The sequence below is a fragment of the Pezoporus flaviventris genome, unplaced genomic scaffold (genome assembly GCF_033815535.1).
Source record: "Pezoporus flaviventris isolate CSIRO_AGI_PZ_B2104156 unplaced genomic scaffold, CSIRO_AGI_Pfla_v1 ptg000002l, whole genome shotgun sequence".
Taxonomy (NCBI): domain Eukaryota; kingdom Metazoa; phylum Chordata; class Aves; order Psittaciformes; family Psittacidae; genus Pezoporus; species Pezoporus flaviventris.
Genome location: NW_026892550.1, coordinates 25,297,959 through 25,310,530, shown reverse-complemented (window position 1 = coordinate 25,310,530; position 12,572 = coordinate 25,297,959). Strand labels below are relative to the sequence as shown.

The 12,572-nt window shown below is 40.1% G+C and overlaps 1 long non-coding RNA gene across 1 annotated transcript; it reads right to left on the bottom strand.

Annotated features, from left to right (window-relative positions):
* Positions 1 to 2,828: 2,828 nt before the first annotated feature.
* On the bottom strand, positions 2,829 to 5,497 carry LOC133275232 (uncharacterized). Its single transcript, XR_009745447.1, has 3 exons — positions 4,505 to 5,497; positions 3,737 to 3,795; positions 2,829 to 2,952 (listed from the first exon to the last, which is right to left on the bottom strand). It is a non-coding gene; the product is annotated as an uncharacterized LOC133275232 (long non-coding RNA).
* Positions 5,498 to 12,572: the final 7,075 nt, after the last annotated feature.

The window sequence follows — 12,572 nt, the reverse complement described above, 5'->3', positions numbered from 1 at the left end:
GCTAGAGGAAATACTCCCAATTCATTCATTACTCAGAATAAACTGCTCATAAAGACATCATCTTTCGGTTTGAAAAGCATGGGCAGAATGCTGCCACACCTGGGAAGGCAACAAGTACCCCTCTCAGAGGCAGAGTGTGGGCGCCATGCAAGGGTGCTTTTGGGCAGGATGTAATTGAAGGTTATCAGGGAGGAAAAAAGCTCCCAGAGGAGCATAGGCACAAGGCAGTAGCCTTCAAAATTCCCTGTGAGTTTCTTCAGGTATGCTAAAGAGCTGCTATCATAACAGCCCACCACTAAAGCAACTATTCTGTGACCCTAGACCCAGTCCCATGTAAAGCGAGTTACACGAGCAACAGCACTTACCTATTCAGGATCTTGTATGACACACCCATATTCTCTAGGATCTGCAATATGGTGTAAGAAGATGGAGGTGATGGAAAGAACACAACAGCATCCATCTGATCAAAGTTGCCCGAGAAATGGCCTTCGCCAGCTTATGAAAGTTTAAGACTGGAGACGTTTTCCTGTTCCTTACCAAATAACTTTTGAAACTTTTCTAGTTTGCAAGGCAGTAAAAAACCCCAAAACAGTGTTTCTGGGAAGACTCGTAACCACTCTTACTGCTAGTCTCCTAGTTACATACCACTCACCTCCCCATGCTTGCTTAGCCATAGCAGTGAACAAAGAGATCAGCCTTTGCCCATTTCCCTTTCCTGGTAGTAGATGGACCTATGTACCTGAACAGAGTTATTGCAGCAGCTGCAGCTTTTGAGGCCTGTGCATCTCTCGCCCAGTGGCTGCAGCTGCTTGCCAGCATCAGGCCAAGCAACTCTTGGTGCTCTGCCACCCTTGATACCCAGGACAAAAAGTTAGAGGGGAAAACAGCTCCAAACATACAGCTCCCCACTCCAAGCAAATTCAATCAATAAAGCTTCTGTGTTCAGCAGTAAGAAAATACAGGCTGCAAGAAATTAATTGCCTTCAAAAAAAGATAAGGATGCAATATTAATATAACCAAAGGTATCAGCTGTAATGAATCATTTGGCTTCTCAGTTATTTGACTGACTTGAACCATTTTAACTTGAAATGCTTTTATGCAATGCATATTGGTTTATTTAATCTAAGTAAGGCATCCACTGAAAAGATGATTGAATTTGTGTCAGTGTGCAAGCAACAGTAAAAGTGAAGAGTAATGCTGAAGAGAGCAGCAGAACAAAGTGCTCCTTTCTTAAGTCATAAACCAAGATGTAAGCATTGAGAAATGGTTTGATGTCATACTAGGAGGCAAGCATTGCACTGACAACACCAGAGTCAAAAAAGCCACTTAAGAAAATAGAGATGACAGTATTTTTGAGACTGGGAAGGAATGCATCTGTGATTTTCCTTTGTCTTTGTCTTTTTTTTTGTCTTTCCTGTTTCAGAAAGAGCTTTTTCTTATTCAGAATGAGGATTAGGCTACAGCTACAAAAACATTACTAGTTTCTCTGAAATCTCAAACAATAGAATTATTTCTCTAATTTAGGGTGCTTTGTACTTGCCTGATCATCAGCCACACAGACTGCAATCTTGCTTATTTTAGTCTGTCAGGTGGCTCAGGGTACAAGCGGATGTGCAGATGCGGTGTCAGGGTGACCCAGTCTTGCACACAGGCACCAGCCTCCTTCATCGAGGAGTCAATTAGCACCAGCTGGAGATCCAGGCAGAGACTGAGGGGCTTGTGGGATACTGGATTATTTTTAGCTGAAGCATCTGCAAAAGTTGATGAACATTTATACACCCAGAGAGTTAGAGCAGGGGACTGAAACCATCCACCTACCAGCAAAGGTAGTTCAAATTCACATTCGGAGATGCGGAAACATTTGCTTACACAGACATTAGTTATTATTATGTCTATTAGCTATTGTTCTTACTGGATCACTCATGAATTCAGCATGAATAGAGGAGAACAATGCCTTGTCATGTACCTCTGCAGAAGAGATGAGCAGACAGCACCAGCAAGAATTTTGTGAAACTGAAGAACTTATGGAGAAACAAAATGACCATGGATTGTATAGGTGGAAGAGAAAAGCATGAAAGACACATGATAGAAAATGTCAAATATGAAGAATGCCAATGAATTATGTAATCCAGCATTTTGTAAACTGACCCTTCACATGTTTAATCCTTCGCATATATGGTAAGTAGCTCACTTTCAGAATATTCCAGCAAGCTTTTGTGTTCCTTCAAAAGATAGAAACTCTAAAAAAGTAGATGAATTGGCCAATGTGACCGATTAGGTCAGTGATACATCCAGGAATGGGATGTGACAATTTCCACTTCCCTCTTTAAAACAAAATAAAGCCAAGAATTGGTTGGGTTTCTACCTTTGCCAAATATGAGTGTAGCTCAGCTGAACCCTATCCATTAGGGCCACACCACACTCAGTGAAATTTGCTTCACTCATAAACACAATTAACTGAGGATGTCACTATGTGTTGGTCTAACATAAGACCATATTTTTTTTGTGATTATTAATTTCTAAAAAAATCCACCAAACAAATAAAAAACTACAAGAAACTCCACACCAACAAAACCACTTTCATTTGTTTAAACATCTTTACCTAGTTCTACTGCAGTGACTTCTTTTGTCTAGTTTCCCTTCTTGCATACTGCCCAGTTCTACTGTGTACAGGTATTTTGCAAATACAACTCTCTGTAGCTATTTCTAGAAGACACTTACTGAAAAGTAGTTTTGTTTTACTAAGAAGTTCAAGTGTGTTATTTCTGTACTACCAGGTACAGTGGTTTTACTTTTAAAATACCATTTCCAAGTTTATCATCTCACTCCGTGACTTGTTATTCGTCTGGATAAACATGTTTGAGATCTGTGATGGTATCCCTGGTGATGGTTGCTATAGTGCTTCACAGGATTTTATTTCTGCTCATTCCTCAAAAGCAGGACTTTGATTCTCTGTGGGAGGCCCAGAGTTGCACTAGTCTCAGATTTTATTGTCTTGGCTATTCTGCTCCCTCTAGCAACCACCCAGACATGCCACTGTCATCTTTACCATATTCTATCTGCTCTGCTCAAAAATGCACATCACAAATCATTTTCCTCCTTTCTGTTGAAATCTATTGAAGTTTTCTTTGGTTTCTACTTAGCTTCCATCTCAAGCACAGATTATTCTCTTCTAACATCATGCACAATACACTGAGTTTTTAAAATGTCAGTTATGTTCCAGGGTACTTCAAGCGACTTAAAAATAGGAATCGCAAAACTACTGTGATTCTAATTGCCTCAAATGTTATGCTTTCTACAGGAGAGACTGCCTCTATGCAGTTCAATCTCAGTTATTTTGCTAAATGCCTTCCCCAAACCCTTTTTTTATTTAAGAGCTTTAGAAAAATTGCCAAGTCTCATTTCTACAAAATGACTGACAGAGTGACTACTTCAGAGGCTGTGTCAGTGGCAATTAGGCACCAAAATATATTTGGGAAGCTGAGCCTTGCTGATGCATTTGAAAAGGTTGACCATTTCTACTAGCTTTGCTTATGTTAAAAGGTCCTTTCAGCAGTGTGTTATCCAAAGTCAAAGCTGAAGGATCATTCCATATAGCAGAGGCAGAATCTGGTTCACTGAAGTTTTAAAGTCAGGTATTCAAATTGTGGTTTCTAAAGAGCATATGTATAAAACTTATATACTCACAGCAGATCAAGCAGTAATTTTAAACGAGTCAGCACAGATATACACATACATTTTATGTAAAATAGTAGTTACTGCCTCTCTTCCGCAGGATTTGTATCTTCTGAGTGACTGAGGAACAGAGAAGCATAAATGAAACCTCTTACCACCCAATTTAATTTTTGAGCTTTATTTGACCAGAGGATAAATTTGCACAAAAAATTCAGAAATGGGCAGGATGTAACTGAAGGTTATCAAGGAGGAAATAAGCTCTCAGAGAAGCAAAGGCACAAGGCAGTAGCCTTCCAAATTCCTTGTGCAGCTCTTCAGGTATACCAGACAGCTGGCATCATAACAGCCCACCATTAAAGCAACTATTTTGTGACCCTAGACCCAATCCTAAATAAAGCAAGTTACATAAGCAACAGGACTTTACCCATGAAGGATCTTCCATTACAGACCTGTCCTGCCTAGGATCTGTAGTAAGGTGTAGCAAGGTGGAGGTGATAGGAAGGACACAAGAGCATCCGTCTGATCAGAGGTGCCTGAGAAACAGCCTTCTCCAGCTCATGGAAATTTAAGATTGGAGACATTTTCCTGATCCTTACCAAATAACCTTTGAAATTTTTCTAGTTTGTAAGGCAGTAAAAAAACCCACAAAAGGTGTTTCTGAGAAGACTCATAACCACTCTTACTGCTAGTCTCCATACTAACAGTTACATACTGTAGTAGTTGCAGCAATTTTACATTTAAATCATCTTTATCCACCACAATAATTCTCTTTTCAGAACATTAACTAGTCAGTATGTGCTGAAAAAGAAAAGAAGTAAGAATTGCCTACCTGGAGTGTAAGTGATGACAAGCTCTGTTAGGCTATCAGAGTTAACCAGAGGCAGTTGTTGATAGAGAGCTGCTCCACATCTTGCCCTACTTCAGGGCCAGGGTAATGAGTTCTACCTGGGAATCACTGATGGTCATTCAACACTCTGGGGAAAACCAGTACCAGTTACAAGGTATATCATGTAGGTCAATCCAAGCATGTCTACATGACATAGAACTGTACCAAGGAAGCTAAACAGCTAAGTCAAAAATCCCACCAATGTACTGTTCAGCCTGGGTGAACACATCTTGTTGATTAACAGTACTAATTAATTTGGATAGCTGTATATAGCTCTGCTGCTGCAACAGGAACACTTCCCAGTGCCTCACCGAGGCAGAGCTTAAACGAAAGATAAACCAGAGTGTTGATAAGTCAATGAAAAAAGTGTCATCCATTTTTAAGGATGTCAGTCAATATTCTTCTATTTCAGCTAAAACCAGAAACTCTCCCTTAATGACCTAGTTCTTCTGGTTCACATTTCTATCCCTGCGTAAATTTGCATCATTCAATACTAAATTTGCATTGGTCAATGCTAAACTTTCCAGAGACACTAAAGCTTGCATTTATAAACACATCATAACAGATTTACTGTTGGACCACTTATATTATGTGCGTCTCTTGGAAACACCCAATAAAAAATTATAAATATTCCAAAGAGGTTTTAAGTACTGACAAAATAAATGGACCCAGGGCGTTGGAAAAAGCTAGCTATGGAACAGGCAGTCACCAGCCAAGCTTCCTCGCATACCTCTCCTTATGTCTCTGAGCCCTGACCTGCAATAGCTTTCTTTTCCAGGGACAGGCGCCCCTCTTTCCACCACCACACATGTCTACATGTGGCCAGGCAATCATCCCCGAAACACCAGCTACCAAAAAGGATCAGGAAGGTAGCATGGCCTCAATAGATCAAATACGTAAATACATGTATATACATACCTACCTATGCACACATACTGGACTAGCCTCAGGGCTTTTAATAGCTGAGAAAGAAAGAAAGTTAGCAGAATAAACATAGACAGTGGGAAGGACCAAGTGGCAAGAACAAGTGTGTGGTATGAAGACAGCAAAACAGCAGTTAAGAACAGAAATAAATGGGATGTGCATGGCTTGTTGAGAGGGCAGGTACATTCATACACTTTGTGGAATACATAATATGGTCACTGGCATCAGAAGGCAATAATAACTACAAAAGATAGCAGCACTTAACCTGTGTTACTAACCAGGTAGTGGTGAAAAAGAGATTGCACTGGAAGACAGGTGGCAGATTGCTCAGGTGGAACCCCTCTTCAAAGCATTGATAGATGAATGAAACAAGATTTGCTAGCCCTGACTCAAAATTAGAGAAGTAGCAAACAAAAAGGCTGGGTTTTTTTGGGCTGTTACAGAAAACCTCACGAGAATGAGGACTTAACTTTGCAGAAAACATTCTTTTCTTGATATCCTTTTACTCTTGCTGTTGTTAATGCAACTGAACATTCTTTGAAGCTGAAATAATTTCCTTCATCCCGCTTTCCTCCTGCTTTGCCCTTGTTCTTAGCCTGGTTGAATGAAAAATTTAAATTAATTAAAAATATACTTGACAAAGTTAAAGCTCTTTTATACAATGTGTTAAGAAGAAATATGACACATGGTTATAGTAGTTTTGAGTTTAAGAGATTTTACCTTTCCAAGCTCTGCAGAATTTCCCTATTGAGAAAACCAATTTTCTGTGATTACAGGGGTATCTTCAGAGCACAATTGTCACCAAATTTAATTCATTCCTCCTTCAGGAAAAGACCTGATCTTCCTGACTCTCCTCCCATTTCAGTGAATGTTTTTTTTTTTTAATGTGAAAAAACCCACCCTATTTACATTCTTCCCTTTCAAACCTTTTGTCCTTGTCCAATAGGATTTCTACATGCTCACAATTCCTAGGATATTTCCTCTGTATCTGTCTGTGGTAGGCTGAATTGGCTTTGGGGGGTTTTATGAACTTCTATACCTGTTCCTAGCAATACTGGCTTCAATGTCTCTGCTTACTGATCTTATCTTAAGCCATTTACCGTTTCCATTTTATCCTTCAATTAGACCCTTCTCCAAACCCATTCTTTCACATTCCTTCCCTAGGTTGTATAAAGGAAAGGTCTTTAATCTCTCCTTTCCTTTAATTGAAGCTGTCCTTCCCAGCATGTTTTCCAGTGCAATGCTCTGGTTTTCATTAAGCAGTGTCAGCAATACTCCGGTTGCTGTTGCTTTCTGTTTAATGTGGTTTTGCAAGAATGATAACAACTTTTTGTCTTTCCAACAGAAAATAGAAAGAAAGTTTTAATTTATTAGCCTCATAAAATAAAGCATTGCAGTACTAATGTCTTATAAGAACTAGGGTAAGTAAAAGACAAACTTCTAAGTCCCAAACAGGTAATGCATTACTGAGAGTTGCTATCTGATTAGACACCAACACACTGATACCTTCCAACTGTAAGTGGAATGACTGCAGGCCAACCCTGTTAGGTACACGACATGAAACAAAAGAGCTGGGAATGAAACAAGGAAAGTTTTCTTGGGTCATATAATTGTGCTATCCAGGGACACAGTACATTTAAACAGTCACAAAATCCTGATCCAGATCTGCATAGATTGAGGAGCTAGGATTGTCAAATCCCAGCAACAACTTAATGTACATAGAGGGGACAATTTAAACATTCAGACTATGTGATCCACTGGAAATATGGCTATTAGCAGCCACTGAGGATCTGATCTGATTAAAATAAAACCAATAATCTGTTTCCATAAACTGGAGGTCTTGGCCTCCTGCAATCAACAGAGCTCTGCTATTATCACCAGCTATGGAGCTAATATCTTCTCAGATGATAGCACACACCAGCACTGATAACAGAGCAAGTTCCTAGCCTGACTTGACTCAAATGTGCAAGATTGCCAGTGCTTTTGTGGTGTGCAGTTTCCTAGGATCACACTTGCAGACAGCTAAGTTTGCTCTGAGACAAGTGATGAAAATTAAAACAGCATATTCAATGTGTGCTGCAAATCACATACAGCTGTTGGAGTAGGGTAATACCTGGTTTTCTCATAGTTTGTTTTTAGTTAAAAAGACAAGCAATTATTATTCCTGAGTGGGAAGGGGGAAGGCGAATGGAGGAATGAAAAGCAATTAAAAGCTTCTCAAGAAATTTTCTAGTGTTTGTTCTTGCGTTGTTCCAGGAAGACACTTCAAAGCCAGAGCTTAAACATCATCTTGAATTGGAAGCAGAGAATTTGGTGATGTTCAGAGTGTAATCAAGCTCAGTGTTACAGTGAGATGTGGCACAAAAACAGCTGTTTGGGACTTTAATGAGTCAAAGCTGCTGCAAAACCTACAGGGTGCCTACGAGGCCAGCACAGCTGAGACCAAGGTATTTCTACTCAGACATGTCATAGAAATCAGGTTACAGGTCCTTCAGATAGTAAGGGCTCTCTCTCAAACAAGTAAAGGATTAACTGTCTTCCCAGGTATTATTCCCATTAATAATTTCCTTCTTTGTAGGCCTGTAAATACTCTGCCTTTTTCAGATTTAAAATGCGACCAGTGATCAGCTTTCCCACTTGCCAGCTCAAATGGCCAACAAGAGCCCATTTTTCCATCAATGCTGTACTTCTCAGCGTGTGGTCTCAGATGAAGGGTGGCTGCCTAGAACACCACCTGGGAGTGGGAACCCAAACAGACTACACAGATTTTGGTTCTCTCTGCTCTGGGAATGTCTGTGCTTCCCAAAGTTGGCTCTGACCAGAACAACGACAAGTGTAGAACTGTGTTCAGACACTACTGCTAAAATCCAGATGAGCCACAATCCTAACTCACTGGCCATAGTGTCCTTTCTGGGGACTGTCCCCTGTTGAGTTCCTCCTATTGTGCGCTCCAGTAGATATAACAAGACATCTAATGAGTCATTAGCCCAGGATTTTGGAATGAATAAAAGTGATTGAGATTCAGAACTTGTGTACCACGCGGAGGTTTTGATGTTGCAGGGTCATTTTTGGTGTGAATCAAAGTTTGAAACAAAATACGTTTGCTATATATTGAAAGTATTTTAAGGATTTTGTTTTGGACTGCATAAAATATTTAATATTTATCTCAATGATAGCTTTTTACTTTGACATTAAAATATGAGAATTTTAAAGCATATAAAACTTTAAAGCCGTTAGAAGGTAATTAAATTCTAAATGGTGAACACAAGTGATAAATTTTGGAAATGGAAAAGGGAAGATTTGACCATTATTGGAATATCTCCCTGACTTCTTTTGGAGTGATATTTCACATAAACTAGAATTAAAAAAAGGCCTAATTATGAAGCAGCATTTTCTAATTACTAAACACCATGGTGGAAATTTTCTGTTCCACTTCAAAAGGAGTGCTGTGATGTGCTATGGTGAGTAGGCCCCCATGAAACATAACTTGGAGTCAGGGACATTGACAAGGAAGGCTTTTATGGAAAGAGTGTTGATCTAGGAGGGTTTCAAGATACAGAGCTGGCTGCACCAGTTCTTGATTCATCTTTTTCCAAGTTGTTTTTTCTTGTCTGGCAGGCAGCTCTTGCTGGGTTCATTTACAGTCAAGTCCATTTGACTTTTCTGAAAAAAGACTGTGCAGAGCAAGTAGAGGAAGACCCCCACTTCCTTTCCTCTTTAAAGCAGTGTCCACCATGGGAAGTCTAAGATGTTGTACTGGTCACCAGATTTTTGTAGATAATGCTTTTCACATGTTGTGCACTGTCAAGTAACTGGCTTAATTCATGCTGCATGGTTAGTGCTGCATGAAGACTAATCTAGTCACAAAACCCAATAATTCCTGTTTGTGTCCGAAAATTCTTTAGATAAAGGGCATACCACTTCGCCTTTTGTTCCCAGCTAACACTACACTATCACGATGTTTCCAAATGGTTATTTTAGATGCTAAAGGACTTTTGTGGACTTTAAAAGTGGCTTTGTGATGTGATGTGAAAAAAGTGTTTGGCCAGAAGATCTACTTCCCTGTGTGTTGTTATGATTTTACTCTAAAGATATTCGTTAGAGCTTTTCTTGATTGTTATTTTCTAAAAGTATTATAAACTGTGGAATGAGAAAATTTAAATAAACCAGCCTATATTAGCCAGATTTCAAATACTGCAGTAATTAAAGGCAATGGCAGTTTTACTTAGGAACTTCAGTTTTGACAGCTATGCATTTTAACCTCATATTTTGCTCAAGCCTAAGTAGCCATTCTATGTTCACAACCAAAAGTACTACAATATGCCCTCTCCTGCTTAGTGAAACCTGTGCAAACTGCGGCACTTTCTGAAGTGACTCAAAGACTCCCTGATGCTGGAATGTGACTCTCTTCCATCCTTCTCCCACTGGAAACAATTCTCTAAGACAAAGTCTGTTGTATTTTGCCATCACTGGTATTTGGGCTGTGCAGTCTTCATTGTGATATCAGCTTTATTGTCTTTGGATTTTCTTTTTTCACTGAAGTAATTTCCCTCCTAGCCTAGGCTACACTGGGGAGATGGTATCCAGGGGAAAAAAACCTGCTACTAGATTTCTGCAGGTATGAAAAATAAATAAGAACATAATGAATAATGCAAATTTTAGCTTGAGTCAATGAACACACGATGCAGTTCAGGAAGCAGGCAGAGACCAACGGGGGCTGTAAACAGTTTATCAGTGACTGTTTCCCCGCATTTATCAAGAAACTCTCCTTTTCCAGGGAAGGTCCAAAATGACAGTGCAGCTGGGGTGGGAGGTGGTCACTGAGAGAGCCCAAACCAGACTCTGGGATTTCACATGAACTTCTGTGCCATGAGGGCAAGCGAGCGATAGCTAATTAACAGTGTAGATTAGTACAGCCATATACAGCATATTATGGACACCTGGCATAATTTCAGTGCTAAACTCTGGTCCATGTGCTGTGACATACTTATTTCTGGATGCCTATATTTGGATCTTCGATCATTCTTCAATTTTTTAAACTGTCACCAACAGTATGTTACACTGCAAAAGTGCTTGTGACTGACGGCAGGCTAAGGTCAGGCAGAGTGTATCAAGCTTTTCCATTTGGAGGAATGCACTTGCTGTTGCAAGTGGCCTCAAGCACCACTATTAGTCTTATCATGAACTGACCTTTTTATCGGTGTCGCATAGCATGCTTTTGATCCCTTCAGACAGTGGCTAAAGATGTTTAACAGCTTTTAGTGTCATCATGATTATTCATTTTATCCCAGTGCTTTGTTATTAGAGTCCTAACCTTAATTCATGAAAAATTCCTAAACCAAACTAAACCCAACCAAACCCAACTAAAAAAAGCAGATAAAAGCTTTATCCAGCTCGTACCTTTGGATCCCACTCTCCAGGGCTCTCCAGACTCACTCTCTCCACCTAACACCAGACATGGAAGGCTGGAAGAATCACTGTCCTCTCCTGCACTTTCCCTACTACTCATGAAAGCAAAGTCCTTGCTAACTTCCCAATCCTTTCATGCAATAAGCCTTAATGGAGACATAGGGGTGGTGTTTCTATAGCATGGAGAGTACTGCATCTTGGTAAAAACATTTTTACTAGTACTTTCAATTATGATAGCTGAAAAATGTCAGGCACTGAGGCTCTTTTGTTTCCATCTCTGGTATGAACATCTCAGGAGTGACAAATATCTGTTTAACATTCCTGCTATGAAAGCAGTAACTTTCTCGTTAGTGAGTATGAGTAAGAAGTCGTAGGATGGGTCTCCCTGGTCAGGAGGGTGCTGCTTCCTTACCAGGCAGGGGATTCAGGCTGAGATGACCTGTTTCCTAAGAAAGCAAGAGCAATGGTCCTGGTCCATACTCCAGGCTTTGGGGAACAAACCTACCACACCTAACACAGCTTAAGTGTTTCTTTCTTTCAGCTGTTTCCCTTCTAAAGTCTTGAAACCATCCTCCATTGTACACCAGGAACTATAGTACACAGGCTAGCTCTTCATGAATGGCTCCAGATCTTTGGTCAGGGATATGTGAAGAGTTTAGTGATCAGGAGTTCCAAATAGTAGGGTCACAAGGTGCACTGTAAAAAAGCGTTGTATATAATACACACCATGTCTTCCTGCTTCATTATTTTTCTTCCAGACAAAGCTGCCAAATATTAGGCCCAGACACTCATTTGTCTCCATATATAAAGTGCTCTTTACTCTCCATTACATCTTAAATTCACAAATAGCTTTCTGTACATCCTTTTCTTAATATACCATGTGTTTTAACCAATGCCAAAGTATCATTTATCATTACATTTTCACTTTTGCGGAATTGGACTGGTTTTGTGTTATTTATTCTACTTTCTAGTTGATCACAGCTCTGTATGAAGTGGTGTCTACTGTTCTCAGTCATAACTCATGGCTGGAGGGGGACAGAGTTTGCTAGAAATGTGGGAATTCTAACAGAACACATCATCACCAAACCATGTGGCTTGCGGTAACCAAAGTATCTGAGGGGAATGGATATATTACACCAAATTCTCTCTGTGTTACTGTGAGGAATTTAGTCTACTAGCTGTCATTCCAGCTTGTCCAGGCAATCTGCTTATGGGCCCTTATCTATAGCCATAGGCACAGACTGTAATTACCACAACTTAATGTACCAGCCAGCTTACAGCTTCTTAACATCATAGCACAGATCTAGTCATGCTGCCCCAGGGATGATGGTCCAACAGCAAGCAATCTCTGATATAACCCTTGGAAAGAGAAAGAAAGGGGAAGACAAAGCTACAGTATGAAGATTTTTGGAAGATCTTCGGAGACACAGGTTGGCTGCTTCTGCTGCTGGATAGAAGAACCCTTTCCTTTATTGAGCAGTATGACTGACCTGTTCCACTGCTGTCCCATACAGCTTGACACATCTCCCAAGGCAATCTAGGTTCGGTGCCATGGGGCTCAGGTGGCTTTGCTGCTGCTCTTACCAGCCTGATGCTAAAAATAGCTGCTGCCTGCACCTACAGTGTCTTCACTTCAGAGTGGGTCTCACTGGTTTAAAACCTGCAGTGAGAACAGTCA